We start from the raw sequence: 15,241 nt of genomic DNA on the forward strand, positions 1-15,241 counted from the left end.
AAGCCTGTGCCTGTGAGTTCTGCCCAAACGCCTCCACAGGGCGGGTGAGAACGCCCAGAGGAGAAGTGGTGGGGAGCCTCAATGAGCCAGGGCCGAACCCCACAGCAACCAGGACACTCGCGTGTCCAGCAGCTGCCGAGACCCACCTGGGGGGCAGTTTGGCGCCCCTGACCTTCGAAGGAAAGTTCAAACACTCGGCATCCCGGTCCAAACATTTGTGCGAACGGACCAAGGGCCAGTTACCCTGCAGGCATCTTCACTTAATCCGCGTACAGGCCAGACACCGAGCTTCAGCGGAGATGGTCAGGAAGGATGTCCACATGGGTGAAGCTACCCCCTCGATACTCAACCTTGGATCCCTTCTCCGCACAGTAACTCCACAAAGGGCCTCACAGAGATCCAATGGCCCGTTCATGAGGACCACAGAAAGTCCAATCACAGAAGACCTCTCCCGGGAAAGGAATCTTTGAACTGGGCGACATGAGGAGGTGGCTGTCCACAGCAGCCCATCCAGGACCTCAGCAAACATATGCCATGCCCACGCACTAGCAGGGCTAAAGGTCAGCACATGCCATGGGGAAGGGGACCCTCTGGGCCAGAAACGTGGCTCCCGCCTAAAGGAACACTTGAACATTGCACATTCATGGACCAAGAGGCCAAGGGGCTAAAGGCCATGTTTCTGTCAGTCATCTGGAGCCCGGCTGCCAGCGGATCTCTCCCAGGTTCCTGCAAGACACCTTTTGGGAGTCTCTTGGACGAGTCAGCAAGCCAAGACTTCAGGGGTCTGCTAGCACTGCCCATCCATATGGACCAGAAAAGCCTTCCTCCCTAGGCTTTTATGGACAGACCCTCTTCAAACAGACACATTCCTCAGACTTCCAGCACAGCAGGAGGAACAACAGGACGACAGCGTGGCTCAGGAAAACACACAAAACCACGCCAGAGTTAACCTCACCGGACCCTTCCCTTCCGGTCTCGGCCATCAGCTACCGCAGATGCTTGGAGGCAGCGCTGAGTCCTCAGCACGCCCCGTGCTTGTGCCCTGGCACCGACACGGCGGCAGTGGGTGCAGTGGGGAGCTGCAGGGCTAGCACCGCCACCCAGTCCCTCAGCCTGCTCCCGGCACTTCAGCCACCGGGAAACGCCGCATAGCCACTGGGCACTCAGCAGTCCTCACCAAGACGAAGGAAGTCCAGATCACGCATGGCACACGCCTCCACTGCTGCTCCATGGGAAAAAACACCCACACCTCTTCTCCTGGGCTCGGAGACACACTCGACCTCGGGCCACACCCCAAACAGCATGCAGCTGCCTCAAACCAACTTATCCATGCCACCTGCTCACAGGGCCTTGGCCAATTTGGCACTCCCCCTTCGACCAGCAGCAGAGGACCTGGCCACTGTCACATCCCACAACGGCCACTCAAACAGCGACCTCCGATTCCAGCTGTCTCGACGAATGCTTGCACACGACCGACCCTCAGACGGGAGGCTGTCTAATGCTGGCGCCGTGGGGGGTGTTTGCAGCAGTGGGAACAAGGGCAAGCTGCCCCTCACGCCTAACTATGCCCTAGCCCCCGGGGGGGCAACGTGCTGGACCTCAGTTTCGATGAGAACGACGGTAGTGAGTTCTCACTCATTTTGTTCAGATTTCCAAGGAATGCATATGAGGGAGTCATCATCGATCCGAGCACGTGCTGGCATGCTGGAGAACTCAACGCGGCAGGCTGGGCGGCTCCACAGAGGAGCCGACGAGCTCGGAGACCTCCAGCAAGCTGAGCAAACCAGAGCCAGCAAGCCACTGAGAAACAGCCACCGTCCATCTTTCTTGCCCGACTTTCGGGCAGTCAGAGAAAACCCGAAAGGAGACGCCAGGACTTGGGGTGGGGGAGGGGAAGGCGTACCGTCATCCTGAGAGATCCCTGGGAAGGGTCAGCACCCTGGGGCCGACCCACTGCTTGGGGGACTTCCGGCCACCAGCAGTCACCAGAAAACGACAGGGACGTCTTGTCTTGGCTGACGGCAAGGCTGGCCTGGCCACTCCACCTGGCAAGGGGACAGAAATCACATGCACGCTTCAGAGGTGGACCCAGGTTCTCAGAGAGCAAACTTCATGCCAATCAACCTTTATCTATGGGGAAGCCCGCAATCAATTACCCACCTTCCTCTTTCCTGGGACACCAATCAATGCGTGTCCCAGCCCACTAGGGGAGGGGACTTGGCATATGGGATTTTGATGGGTGTGTGTGTGTGAGTGTGTGCATGCCTCTGGCTGTGTGTGTGTGTGTGTGTGTGCCTCTGTGTGTGTGCGTCTGTATGTGTGCTTCTGTGTGCCTGCCGATGGGCGTGAGTGTGCGGCTGTATCTCGGTCTGGTTTCCTGTGTTTCCTCTTTGCCCCCCTAAAGATCACAGGGCCTGAAAATGCACGCTTTGCTCTCCGTTCCACAGAAGCCTGCCCATCCAGAAAAGCACCAGAGACCTCTGCTTCCAAAGTGGCCATGTCATCTTGGCCCTCTCGGGGCCGCTGCAATAGGCCAAGGATTCCTTCTCTCCGACAGCCATTCCTTCTGCTCAGAGCCAACCGCACCAACCTACAGCAATTTCCTGGCCCTGGATGGGATATTGACGAAGTCATTCTGTCGCCAAAGGCCTCCACAGGATAGGCGTACCTGGAGGCTCTACCCAGTGCCTATGGATGTCAACCCCAAAACCATGTACATGAAAGGTCACACCACCCCGATCCAGGCTCCAGGGCACAAGCAGTCTGTATACAAGTCACACCTCGGAGCTGCTCCAATCAAGAAGCCTGTGCCTGTGAGTTCTGCCCAAACGCCTCCACAGGGCGGGTGAGAACGCCCAGAGGAGAAGTGGTGGGGAGCCTCAATGAGCCAGGGCCGAACCCCACAGCAACCAGGACACTCGCGTGTCCAGCAGCTGCCGAGACCCACCTGGGGGGCAGTTTGGCGCCCCTGACCTTCGAAGGAAAGTTCAAACACTCGGCATCCCGGTCCAAACATTTGTGCGAACGGACCAAGGGCCAGTTACCCTGCAGGCATCTTCACTTAATCCGCGTACAGGCCAGACACCGAGCTTCAGCGGAGATGGTCAGGAAGGATGTCCACATGGGTGAAGCTACCCCCTCGATACTCAACCTTGGATCCCTTCTCCGCACAGTAACTCCACAAAGGGCCTCACAGAGATCCAATGGCCCGTTCATGAGGACCACAGAAAGTCCAATCACAGAAGACCTCTCCCGGGAAAGGAATCTTTGAACTGGGCGACATGAGGAGGTGGCTGTCCACAGCAGCCCATCCAGGACCTCAGTAAACATATGCCATGCCCACGCACTAGCAGGGCTAAAGGTCAGCACATGCCATGGGGAAGGGGACCCTCTGGGCCAGAAACGTGGCTCCCGCCTAAAGGAACACTTGAACATTGCACATTCATGGACCAAGAGGCCAAGGGGCTAAAGGCCATGTTTCTGTCAGTCATCTGGAGCCCGGCTGCCAGCGGATCTCTCCCAGGTTCCTGCAAGACACCTTTTGGGAGTCTCTTGGACGAGTCAGCAAGCCAAGACTTCAGGGGTCTGCTAGCACTGCCCATCCATATGGACCAGAAAAGCCTTCCTCCCTAGGCTTTTATGGACAGACCCTCTTCAAACAGACACATTCCTCAGACTTCCAGCACAGCAGGAGGAACAACAGGACGACAGCGTGGCTCAGGAAAACACACAAAACCACGCCAGAGTTAACCTCACCGGACCCTTCCCTTCCGGTCTCGGCCATCAGCTACCGCAGATGCTTGGAGGCAGCGCTGAGTCCTCAGCACGCCCCGTGCTTGTGCCCTGGCACCGACACGGCGGCAGTGGGTGCAGTGGGGAGCTGCAGGGCTAGCACCGCCACCCAGTCCCTCAGCCTGCTCCCGGCACTTCAGCCACCGGGAAACGCCGCATAGCCACTGGGCACTCAGCAGTCCTCACCAAGACGAAGGAAGTCCAGATCACGCATGGCACACGCCTCCACTGCTGCTCCATGGGAAAAAACACCCACACCTCTTCTCCTGGGCTCGGAGACACACTCGACCTCGGGCCACACCCCAAACAGCATGCAGCTGCCTCAAACCAACTTATCCATGCCACCTGCTCACAGGGCCTTGGCCAATTTGGCACTCCCCCTTCGACCAGCAGCAGAGGACCTGGCCACTGTCACATCCCACAATGGCCACTCAAACAGCGACCTCCGATTCCAGCTGCCTCGACGAATGCTTGCACACGACCGACCCTCAGACGGGAGGCTGTCTAATGCTGGCGCCGTGGGGGGTGTTTGCAGCAGTGGGAACAAGGGCAAGCTGCCCCTCACGCCTAACTATGCCCTAGCCCCCGGGGGGGCAACGTGCTGGACCTCAGTTTCGATGAGAACGACGGTAGTGAGTTCTCACTCATTTTGTTCAGATTTCCAAGGAATGCATATGAGGGAGTCATCATCGATCCGAGCACGTGCTGGCATGCTGGAGAACTCAACGCGGCAGGCTGGGCGGCTCCACAGAGGAGCCGACGAGCTCGGAGACCTCCAGCAAGCTGAGCAAACCAGAGCCAGCAAGCCACTGAGAAACAGCCACCGTCCATCTTTCTTGCCCGACTTTCGGGCAGTCAGAGAAAACCCGAAAGGAGACGCCAGGACTTGGGGTGGGGGAGGGGAAGGCGTACCGTCATCCTGAGAGATCCCTGGGAAGGGTCAGCACCCTGGGGCCGACCCACTGCTTGGGGGACTTCCGGCCACCAGCAGTCACCAGAAAACGACAGGGACGTCTTGTCTTGGCTGACGGCAAGGCTGGCCTGGCCACTCCACCTGGCAAGGGGACAGAAATCACATGCACGCTTCAGAGGTGGACCCAGGTTCTCAGAGAGCAAGCTTCATGCCAATCAACCTTTATCTATGGGGAAGCCCGCAATCAATTACCCACCTTCCTCTTTCCTGGGACACCAATCAATGCGTGTCCCAGCCCACTAGGGGAGGGGACTTGGCATATGGGATTTTGATGGGTGTGTGTGTGTGAGTGTGTGCATGCCTCTGGCTGTGTGTGTGTGTGTGTGTGTGTGTGTGTGTGCCTCTGTGTGTGTGCGTCTGTATGTGTGCTTCTGTGTGCCTGCCGATGGGCGTGAGTGTGCGGCTGTATCTCGGTCTGGTTTCCTGTGTTTCCTCTTTGCCCCCCTAAAGATCACAGGGCCTGAAAATGCACGCTTTGCTCTCCGTTCCACAGAAGCCTGCCCATCCAGAAAAGGACCAGAGACCTCTGCTTCCAAAGTGGCCATGTCATCTTGGCCCTCTCGGGGCCGCTGCAATAGGCCAAGGATTCCTTCTCTCCGACAGCCATTCCTTCTGCTCAGAGCCAACCGCACCAACCTACAGCAATTTCCTGGCCCTGGATGGGATATTGACGAAGTCATTCTGTCGCCAAAGGCCTCCACAGGATAGGCGTACCTGGAGGCTCTACCCAGTGCCTATGGATGTCAACCCCAAAACCATGTACATGAAAGGTCACACCACCCTGATCCAGGCTCCAGGGCACAAGCAGTCTGTATACAAGTCACACCTCGGAGCTGCTCCAATCAAGAAGCCTGTGCCTGTGAGTTCTGCCCAAACGCCTCCACAGGGCGGGTGAGAACGCCCAGAGGAGAAGTGGTGGGGAGCCTCAATGAGCCAGCCCGAACCCCACAGCAACCAGGACACTCGCGTGTCCAGCAGCTGCCGAGACCCACCTGGGGGGCAGTTTGGCGCCCCTGACCTTCGAAGGAAAGTTCAAACACTCGGCATCCCGGTCCAAACATTTGTGCGAACGGACCAAGGGCCAGTTACCCTGCAGGCATCTTCACTTAATCCGCGTACAGGCCAGACACCGAGCTTCAGCGGAGATGGTCAGGAAGGATGTCCACATGGGTGAAGCTACCCCCTCGATACTCAACCTTGGATCCCTTCTCCGCACAGTAACTCCACAAAGGGCCTCACAGAGATCCAATGGCCCGTTCATGAGGACCACAGAAAGTCCAATCACAGAAGACCTCTCCCGGGAAAGGAATCTTTGAACTGGGCGACATGAGGAGGTGGCTGTCCACAGCAGCCCATCCAGGACCTCAGCAAACATATGCCATGCCCACGCACTAGCAGGGCTAAAGGTCAGCACATGCCATGGGGAAGGGGACCCTCTGGGCCAGAAACGTGGCTCCCGCCTAAAGGAACACTTGAACATTGCACATTCATGGACCAAGAGGCCAAGGGGCTAAAGGCCATGTTTCTGTCAGTCATCTGGAGCCCGGCTGCCAGCGGATCTCTCCCAGGTTCCTGCAAGACACCTTTTGGGAGTCTCTTGGACGAGTCAGCAAGCCAAGACTTCAGGGGTCTGCTAGCACTGCCCATCCATATGGACCAGAAAAGCCTTCCTCCCTAGGCTTTTATGGACAGACCCTCTTCAAACAGACACATTCCTCAGACTTCCAGCACAGCAGGAGGAACAACAGGACGACAGCGTGGCTCAGGAAAACACACAAAACCACGCCAGAGTTAACCTCACCGGACCCTTCCCTTCCGGTCTCGGCCATCAGCTACCGCAGATGCTTGGAGGCAGCGCTGAGTCCTCAGCACGCCCCGTGCTTGTGCCCTGGCACCGACACGGCGGCAGTGGGTGCAGTGGGGAGCTGCAGGGCTAGCACCGCCACCCAGTCCCTCAGCCTGCTCCCGGCACTTCAGCCACCGGGAAACGCCGCATAGCCACTGGGCACTCAGCAGTCCTCACCAAGACGAAGGAAGTCCAGATCACGCATGGCACACGCCTCCACTGCTGCTCCATGGGAAAAAACACCCACACCTCTTCTCCTGGGCTCGGAGACACACTCGACCTCGGGCCACACCCCAAACAGCATGCAGCTGCCTCAAACCAACTTATCCATGCCACCTGCTCACAGGGCCTTGGCCAATTTGGCACTCCCCCTTCGACCAGCAGCAGAGGACCTGGCCACTGTCACATCCCACAACGGCCACTCAAACAGCGACCTCCGATTCCAGCTGCCTCGACGAATGCTTGCACACGACCGACCCTCAGACGGGAGGCTGTCTAATGCTGGCGCCGTGGGGGGTGTTTGCAGCAGTGGGAACAAGGGCAAGCTGCCCCTCACGCCTAACTATGCCCTAGCCCCCGGGGGGGCAACGTGCTGGACCTCAGTTTCGATGAGAACGACGGTAGTGAGTTCTCACTCATTTTGTTCAGATTTCCAAGGAATGCATATGAGGGAGTCATCATCGATCCGAGCACGTGCTGGCATGCTGGAGAACTCAACGCGGCAGGCTGGGCGGCTCCACAGAGGAGCCGACGAGCTCGGAGACCTCCAGCAAGCTGAGCAAACCAGAGCCAGCAAGCCACTGAGAAACAGCCACCGTCCATCTTTCTTGCCCGACTTTCGGGCAGTCAGAGAAAACCCGAAAGGAGACGCCAGGACTTGGGGTGGGGGAGGGGAAGGCGTACCGTCATCCTGAGAGATCCCTGGGAAGGGTCAGCACCCTGGGGCCGACCCACTGCTTGGGGGACTTCCGGCCACCAGCAGTCACCAGAAAACGACAGGGACGTCTTGTCTTGGCTGACGGCAAGGCTGGCCTGGCCACTCCACCTGGCAAGGGGACAGAAATCACATGCACGCTTCAGAGGTGGACCCAGGTTCTCAGAGAGCAAGCTTCATGCCAATCAACCTTTATCTATGGGGAAGCCCGCAATCAATTACCCACCTTCCTCTTTCCTGGGACACCAATCAATGCGTGTCCCAGCCCACTAGGGGAGGGGACTTGGCATATGGGATTTTGATGGGTGTGTGTGTGTGAGTGTGTGCATGCCTCTGGCTGTGTGTGTGTGTGTGTGTGTGTGTGTGTGTGCCTCTGTGTGTGTGCGTCTGTATGTGTGCTTCTGTGTGCCTGCCGATGGGCGTGAGTGTGCGGCTGTATCTCGGTCTGGTTTCCTGTGTTTCCTCTTTGCCCCCCTAAAGATCACAGGGCCTGAAAATGCACGCTTTGCTCTCCGTTCCACAGAAGCCTGCCCATCCAGAAAAGGACCAGAGACCTCTGCTTCCAATGTGGCCATGTCATCTTGGCCCTCTCGGGGCCGCTGCAATAGGCCAAGGATTCCTTCTCTCCGACAGCCATTCCTTCTGCTCAGAGCCAACCGCACCAACCTACAGCAATTTCCTGGCCCTGGATGGGATATTGACGAAGTCATTCTGTCGCCAAAGGCCTCCACAGGATAGGCGTACCTGGAGGCTCTACCCAGTGCCTATGGATGTCAACCCCAAAACCATGTACATGAAAGGTCACACCACCCTGATCCAGGCTCCAGGGCACAAGCAGTCTGTATACAAGTCACACCTCGGAGCTGCTCCAATCAAGAAGCCTGTGCCTGTGAGTTCTGCCCAAACGCCTCCACAGGGCGGGTGAGAACGCCCAGAGGAGAAGTGGTGGGGAGCCTCAATGAGCCAGGGCCGAACCCCACAGCAACCAGGACACTCGCGTGTCCAGCAGCTGCCGAGACCCACCTGGGGGGCAGTTTGGCGCCCCTGACCTTCGAAGGAAAGTTCAAACACTCGGCATCCCGGTCCAAACATTTGTGCGAACGGACCAAGGGCCAGTTACCCTGCAGGCATCTTCACTTAATCCGCGTACAGGCCAGACACCGAGCTTCAGCGGAGATGGTCAGGAAGGATGTCCACATGGGTGAAGCTACCCCCTCGATACTCAACCTTGGATCCCTTCTCCGCACAGTAACTCCACAAAGGGCCTCACAGAGATCCAATGGCCCGTTCATGAGGACCACAGAAAGTCCAATCACAGAAGACCTCTCCCGGGAAAGGAATCTTTGAACTGGGCGACATGAGGAGGTGGCTGTCCACAGCAGCCCATCCAGGACCTCAGCAAACATATGCCATGCCCACGCACTAGCAGGGCTAAAGGTCAGCACATGCCATGGGGAAGGGGACCCTCTGGGCCAGAAACGTGGCTCCCGCCTAAAGGAACACTTGAACATTGCACATTCATGGACCAAGAGGCCAAGGGGCTAAAGGCCATGTTTCTGTCAGTCATCTGGAGCCCGGCTGCCAGCGGATCTCTCCCAGGTTCCTGCAAGACACCTTTTGGGAGTCTCTTGGACGAGTCAGCAAGCCAAGACTTCAGGGGTCTGCTAGCACTGCCCATCCATATGGACCAGAAAAGCCTTCCTCCCTAGGCTTTTATGGACAGACCCTCTTCAAACAGACACATTCCTCAGACTTCCAGCACAGCAGGAGGAACAACAGGACGACAGCGTGGCTCAGGAAAACACACAAAACCACGCCAGAGTTAACCTCACCGGACCCTTCCCTTCCGGTCTCGGCCATCAGCTACCGCAGATGCTTGGAGGCAGCGCTGAGTCCTCAGCACGCCCCGTGCTTGTGCCCTGGCACCGACACGGCGGCAGTGGGTGCAGTGGGGAGCTGCAGGGCTAGCACCGCCACCCAGTCCCTCAGCCTGCTCCCGGCACTTCAGCCACCGGGAAACGCCGCATAGCCACTGGGCACTCAGCAGTCCTCACCAAGACGAAGGAAGTCCAGATCACGCGTGGCACACGCCTCCACTGCTGCTCCATGGGAAAAAACACCCACACCTCTTCTCCTGGGCTCGGAGACACACTCGACCTCGGGCCACACCCCAAACAGCATGCAGCTGCCTCAAACCAACTTATCCATGCCACCTGCTCACAGGGCCTTGGCCAATTTGGCACTCCCCCTTTGACCAGCAGCAGAGGACCTGGCCACTGTCACATCCCACAACGGCCACTCAAACAGCGACCTCCGATTCCAGCTGCCTCGACGAATGCTTGCACACGACCGACCCTCAGACGGGAGGCTGTCTAATGCTGGCGCCGTGGGGGGTGTTTGCAGCAGTGGGAACAAGGGCAAGCTGCCCCTCACGCCTAACTATGCCCTAGCCCCCGGGGGGGCAACGTGCTGGACCTCAGTTTCGATGAGAACGACGGTAGTGAGTTCTCACTCATTTTGTTCAGATTTCCAAGGAATGCATATGAGGGAGTCATCATCGATCCGAGCACGTGCTGGCATGCTGGAGAACTCAACGCGGCAGGCTGGGCGGCTCCACAGAGGAGCCGACGAGCTCGGAGACCTCCAGCAAGCTGAGCAAACCAGAGCCAGCAAGCCACTGAGAAACAGCCACCGTCCATCTTTCTTGCCCGACTTTCGGGCAGTCAGAGAAAACCCGAAAGGAGACGCCAGGACTTGGGGTGGGGGAGGGGAAGGCGTACCGTCATCCTGAGAGATCCCTGGGAAGGGTCAGCACCCTGGGGCCGACCCACTGCTTGGGGGACTTCCGGCCACCAGCAGTCACCAGAAAACGACAGGGACGTCTTGTCTTGGCTGACGGCAAGGCTGGCCTGGCCACTCCACCTGGCAAGGGGACAGAAATCACATGCACGCTTCAGAGGTGGACCCAGGTTCTCAGAGAGCAAGCTTCATGCCAATCAACCTTTATCTATGGGGAAGCCCGCAATCAATTACCCACCTTCCTCTTTCCTGGGACACCAATCAATGCGTGTCCCAGCCCACTAGGGGAGGGGACTTGGCATATGGGATTTTGATGGGTGTGTGTGTGTGAGTGTGTGCATGCCTCTGGCTGTGTGTGTGTGTGTGTGTGTGTGTGTGTGTGTGTGCCTCTGTGTGTGTGCGTCTGTATGTGTGCTTCTGTGTGCCTGCCGATGGGCGTGAGTGTGCGGCTGTATCTCGGTCTGGTTTCCTGTGTTTCCTCTTTGCCCCCCTAAAGATCACAGGGCCTGAAAATGCACGCTTTGCTCTCCGTTCCACAGAAGCCTGCCCATCCAGAAAAGCACCAGAGACCTCTGCTTCCAAAGTGGCCATGTCATCTTGGCCCTCTCGGGGCCGCTGCAATAGGCCAAGGATTCCTTCTCTCCAACAGCCATTCCTTCTGCTCAGAGCCAACCGCACCAACCTACAGCAATTTCCTGGCCCTGGATGGGATATTGACGAAGTCATTCTGTCGCCAAAGGCCTCCACAGGATAGGCGTACCTGGAGGCTCTACCCAGTGCCTATGGATGTCAACCCCAAAACCATGTACATGAAAGGTCACACCACCCTGATCCAGGCTCCAGGGCACAAGCAGTCTGTATACAAGTCACACCTCGGAGCTGCTCCAATCAAGAAGCCTGTGCCTGTGAGTTCTGCCCAAACGCCTCCACAGGGCGGGTGAGAACGCCCAGAGGAGAAGTGGTGGGGAGCCTCAATGAGCCAGCCCGAACCCCACAGCAACCAGGACACTCGCGTGTCCAGCAGCTGCCGAGACCCACCTGGGGGGCAGTTTGGCGCCCCTGACCTTCGAAGGAAAGTTCAAACACTCGGCATCCCGGTCCAAACATTTGTGCGAACGGACCAAGGGCCAGTTACCCTGCAGGCATCTTCACTTAATCCGCGTACAGGCCAGACACCGAGCTTCAGCGGAGATGGTCAGGAAGGATGTCCACATGGGTGAAGCTACCCCCTCGATACTCAACCTTGGATCCCTTCTCCGCACAGTAACTCCACAAAGGGCCTCACAGAGATCCAATGGCCCGTTCATGAGGCCCACAGAAAGTCCAATCACAGAAGACCTCTCCCAGGAAAGGAATCTTTGAACTGGGCGACATGAGGAGGTGGCTGTCCACAGCAGCCCATCCAGGACCTCAGCAAACATATGCCATGCCCACGCACTAGCAGGGCTAAAGGTCAGCACATGCCATGGGGAAGGGGACCCTCTGGGCCAGAAACGTGGCTCCCGCCTAAAGGAACACTTGAACATTGCACATTCATGGACCAAGAGGCCAAGGGGCTAAAGGCCATGTTTCTGTCAGTCATCTGGAGCCCGGCTGCCAGCGGATCTCTCCCAGGTTCCTGCAAGACACCTTTTGGGAGTCTCTTGGACGAGTCAGCAAGCCAAGACTTCAGGGGTCTGCTAGCACTGCCCATCCATATGGACCAGAAAAGCCTTCCTCCCTAGGCTTTTATGGACAGACCCTCTTCAAACAGACACATTCCTCAGACTTCCAGCACAGCAGGAGGAACAACAGGACGACAGCGTGGCTCAGGAAAACACACAAAACCACGCCAGAGTTAACCTCACCGGACCCTTCCCTTCCGGTCTCGGCCATCAGCTACCGCAGATGCTTGGAGGCAGCGCTGAGTCCTCAGCACGTCCCGTGCTTGTGCCCTGGCACCGACACGGCGGCAGTGGGTGCAGTAGGGAGCTGCAGGGCTAGCACCGCCACCCAGTCCCTCAGCCTGCTCCCGGCACTTCAGCCACCGGGAAACGCAGCATAGCCACTGGGCACTCAGCAGTCCTCACCAAGACGAAGGAAGTCCAGATCACGCGTGGCACACGCCTCCACTGCTGCTCCATGGGAAAAAACACCCACACCTCTTCTCCTGGGCTCGGAGACACACTCGACCTCGGGCCACACCCCAAACAGCATGCAGCTGCCTCAAACCAACTTATCCATGCCACCTGCTCACAGGGCCTTGGCCAATTTGGCACTCCCCCTTCGACCAGCAGCAGAAGACCTGGCCACTGTCACATCCCACAACGGCCACTCAAACAGCGACCTCCGATTCCAGCTGCCTCGACGAATGCTTGCACACGACCGACCCTCAGACGGGAGGCTGTCTAATGCTGGTGCCGTGGGGGGTGTTTGCAGCAGTGGGAACAAGGGCAAGCTGCCCCTCACGCCTAACTATGCCCTAGCCCCCGGGGGGGCAACGTGCTGGACCTCAGTTTCGATGAGAACGACGGTAGTGAGTTCTCACTCATTTTGTTCAGATTTCCAAGGAATGCATATGAGGGAGTCATCATCGATCCGAGCACGTGCTGGCATGCTGGAGAACTCAACGCGGCAGGCTGGGCGGCTCCACAGAGGAGCCGACGAGCTCGGAGACCTCCAGCAAGCTGAGCAAAGCAGAGCCAGCAAGCCACTGAGAAGCAGCCACCATCCATCTTTCTTGCCCGACTTTCGGGCAGTCAGAGAAAACCCGAAAGGAGACGCCAGGACTTGGGGTGGGGGAGGGGAAGGCGTACCGTCATCCTGAGAGATCCCTGGGAAGGGTCAGCACCCTGGGGCCGACCCACTGCTTGGGGGACTTCCGGCCACCAGCAGTCACCAGAAAACGACAGGGACGTCTTGTCTTGGCTGACGGCAAGGCTGGCCTGGCCACTCCACCTGGCAAGGGGACAGAAATCACATGCACGCTTCAGAGGTGGACCCAGGTTCTCAGAGAGCAAGCTTCATGCCAATCAACCTTTATCTATGGGGAAGCCCGCAATCAATTACCCACCTTCCTCTTTCCTGGGACACCAATCAATGCGTGTCCCAGCCCACTAGGGGAGGGGACTTGACATATGGGATTTTGATGGGGGTGAGTGTGTGAGTGTGTGCATGCCTCTGGCTGTGTGTGTGTGTGTGTGTGTGTGCCTCTGTGTGTGTGCGTCTGTATGTGTGCTTCTGTGTGCCTGCCGATGGGCGTGAGTGTGCGGCTGTATCTCGGTCTGGTTTCCTGTGTTTCCTCTTTGCCCCCCTAAAGATCACAGGGCCTGAAAATGCACGCTTTGCTCTCCGTTCCACAGAAGGCTGCCCATCCAGAAAAGCACCAGAGACCTCTGCTTCCAAAGTGGCCATGTCATCTTGGCCCTCTCGGGGCCGCTGCAATAGGCCAAGGATTCCTTCTCTCCGACAGCCATTCCTTCTGCTCAGAGCCAACCGCACCAACCTACAGCAATTTCCTGGCCCTGGATGGGATATTGACGAAGTCATTCTGTCGCCAAAGGCCTCCACAGGATAGGCGTACCTGGAGGCTCTACCCAGTGCCTATGGATGTCAACCCCAAAACCATGTACATGAAAGGTCACACCACCCTGATCCAGGCTCCAGGGCACAAGCAGTCTGTATACAAGTCACACCTCGGAGCTGCTCCAATCAAGAAGCCTGTGCCTGTGAGTTCTGCCCAAACGCCTCCACAGGGCGGGTGAGAACGCCCAGAGGAGAAGTGGTGGGGAGCCTCAATGAGCCAGCCCGAACCCCACAGCAACCAGGACACTCGCGTGTCCAGCAGCTGCCGAGACCCACCTGGGGGGCAGTTTGGCGCCCCTGACCTTCGAAGGAAAGTTCACTCGGCATCCCGGTCCAAACATTTGTGCGAACGGACCAAGGGCCAGTTACCCTGCAGGCATCTTCACTTAATCCGCGTACAGGCCAGACACCGAGCTTCAGCGGAGATGGTCAGGAAGGATGTCCACATGGGTGAAGCTACCCCCTCGATACTCAACCTTGGATCCCTTCTCCGCACAGTAACTCCACAAAGGGCCTCACAGAGATCCAATGGCCCGTTCATGAGGCCCACAGAAAGTCCAATCACAGAAGACCTCTCCCGGGAAAGGAATCTTTGAACTGGGCGACATGAGGAGGTGGCTGTCCACAGCAGCCCATCCAGGACCTCAGCAAACATATGCCATGCCCACGCACTAGCAGGGCTAAAGGTCAGCACATGCCATGGGGAAGGGGACCCTCTGGGCCAGAAACGTGGCTCCCGCCTAAAGGAACACTTGAACATTGCACATTCATGGACCAAGAGGCCAAGGGGCTAAAGGCCATGTTTCTGTCAGTCATCTGGAGCCCGGCTGCCAGCGGATCTCTCCCAGGTTCCTGCAAGACACCTTTTGGGAGTCTCTTGGACGAGTCAGCAAGCCAAGACTTCAGGGGTCTGCTAGCACTGCCCATCCATATGGACCAGAAAAGCCTTCCTCCCTAGGCTTTTATGGACAGACCCTCTTCAAACAGACACATTCCTCAGACTTCCAGCACAGCAGGAGGAACAACAGGACGACAGCGTGGCTAAGGAAAACACACAAAACCACGCCAGAGTTAACCTCACCGGACCCTTCCCTTCCGGTCTCGGCCATCAGCTACCGCAGATGCTTGGAGGCAGCGCTGAGTCCTCAGCACGTCCCGTGCTTGTGCCCTGGCACCGACACGGCGGCAGTGGGTGCAGTAGGGAGCTGCAGGGCTAGCACCGCCACCCAGTCCCTCAGCCTGCTCCCGGCACTTCAGCCACCGGGAAACGCAGCATAGCCACTGGGCACTCAGCAGTCCTCACCAAGACGAAGGAAGTCCAGATCACGCGTGG

The 15,241-nt window shown here is 57.9% G+C and overlaps 5 non-coding genes across 5 annotated transcripts; all 5 read right to left on the minus strand.

Annotated features, from left to right (window-relative positions):
* Nucleotides 1-1,594: 1,594 nt before the first annotated feature.
* On the minus strand, nt 1,595-1,687 carry LOC135319630 (small nucleolar RNA SNORD116). Its single transcript, XR_010378430.1, has one exon. It is a non-coding gene; the product is annotated as a small nucleolar RNA SNORD116 (small nucleolar RNA).
* A 2,708-nt stretch (nt 1,688-4,395) lies between these two features.
* Nucleotides 4,396-4,488, minus strand: LOC135319631 (small nucleolar RNA SNORD116). The gene has a single exon (XR_010378431.1). It is a non-coding gene; the product is annotated as a small nucleolar RNA SNORD116 (small nucleolar RNA).
* Nucleotides 4,489-7,205: 2,717 nt separating this feature from the next.
* On the minus strand, nt 7,206-7,298 carry LOC135319632 (small nucleolar RNA SNORD116). The gene has a single exon (XR_010378432.1). It is a non-coding gene; the product is annotated as a small nucleolar RNA SNORD116 (small nucleolar RNA).
* Nucleotides 7,299-10,016: 2,718 nt separating this feature from the next.
* LOC135319633 (small nucleolar RNA SNORD116) lies at nt 10,017-10,109 on the minus strand. Its single transcript, XR_010378433.1, has one exon. It is a non-coding gene; the product is annotated as a small nucleolar RNA SNORD116 (small nucleolar RNA).
* A 2,721-nt stretch (nt 10,110-12,830) lies between these two features.
* Nucleotides 12,831-12,923, minus strand: LOC135319634 (small nucleolar RNA SNORD116). The gene has a single exon (XR_010378434.1). It is a non-coding gene; the product is annotated as a small nucleolar RNA SNORD116 (small nucleolar RNA).
* Nucleotides 12,924-15,241: the final 2,318 nt, after the last annotated feature.

Source organism: Camelus dromedarius, chromosome 29 (assembly GCF_036321535.1).
Source record: "Camelus dromedarius isolate mCamDro1 chromosome 29, mCamDro1.pat, whole genome shotgun sequence".
Classification (NCBI taxonomy): domain Eukaryota; kingdom Metazoa; phylum Chordata; class Mammalia; order Artiodactyla; family Camelidae; genus Camelus; species Camelus dromedarius.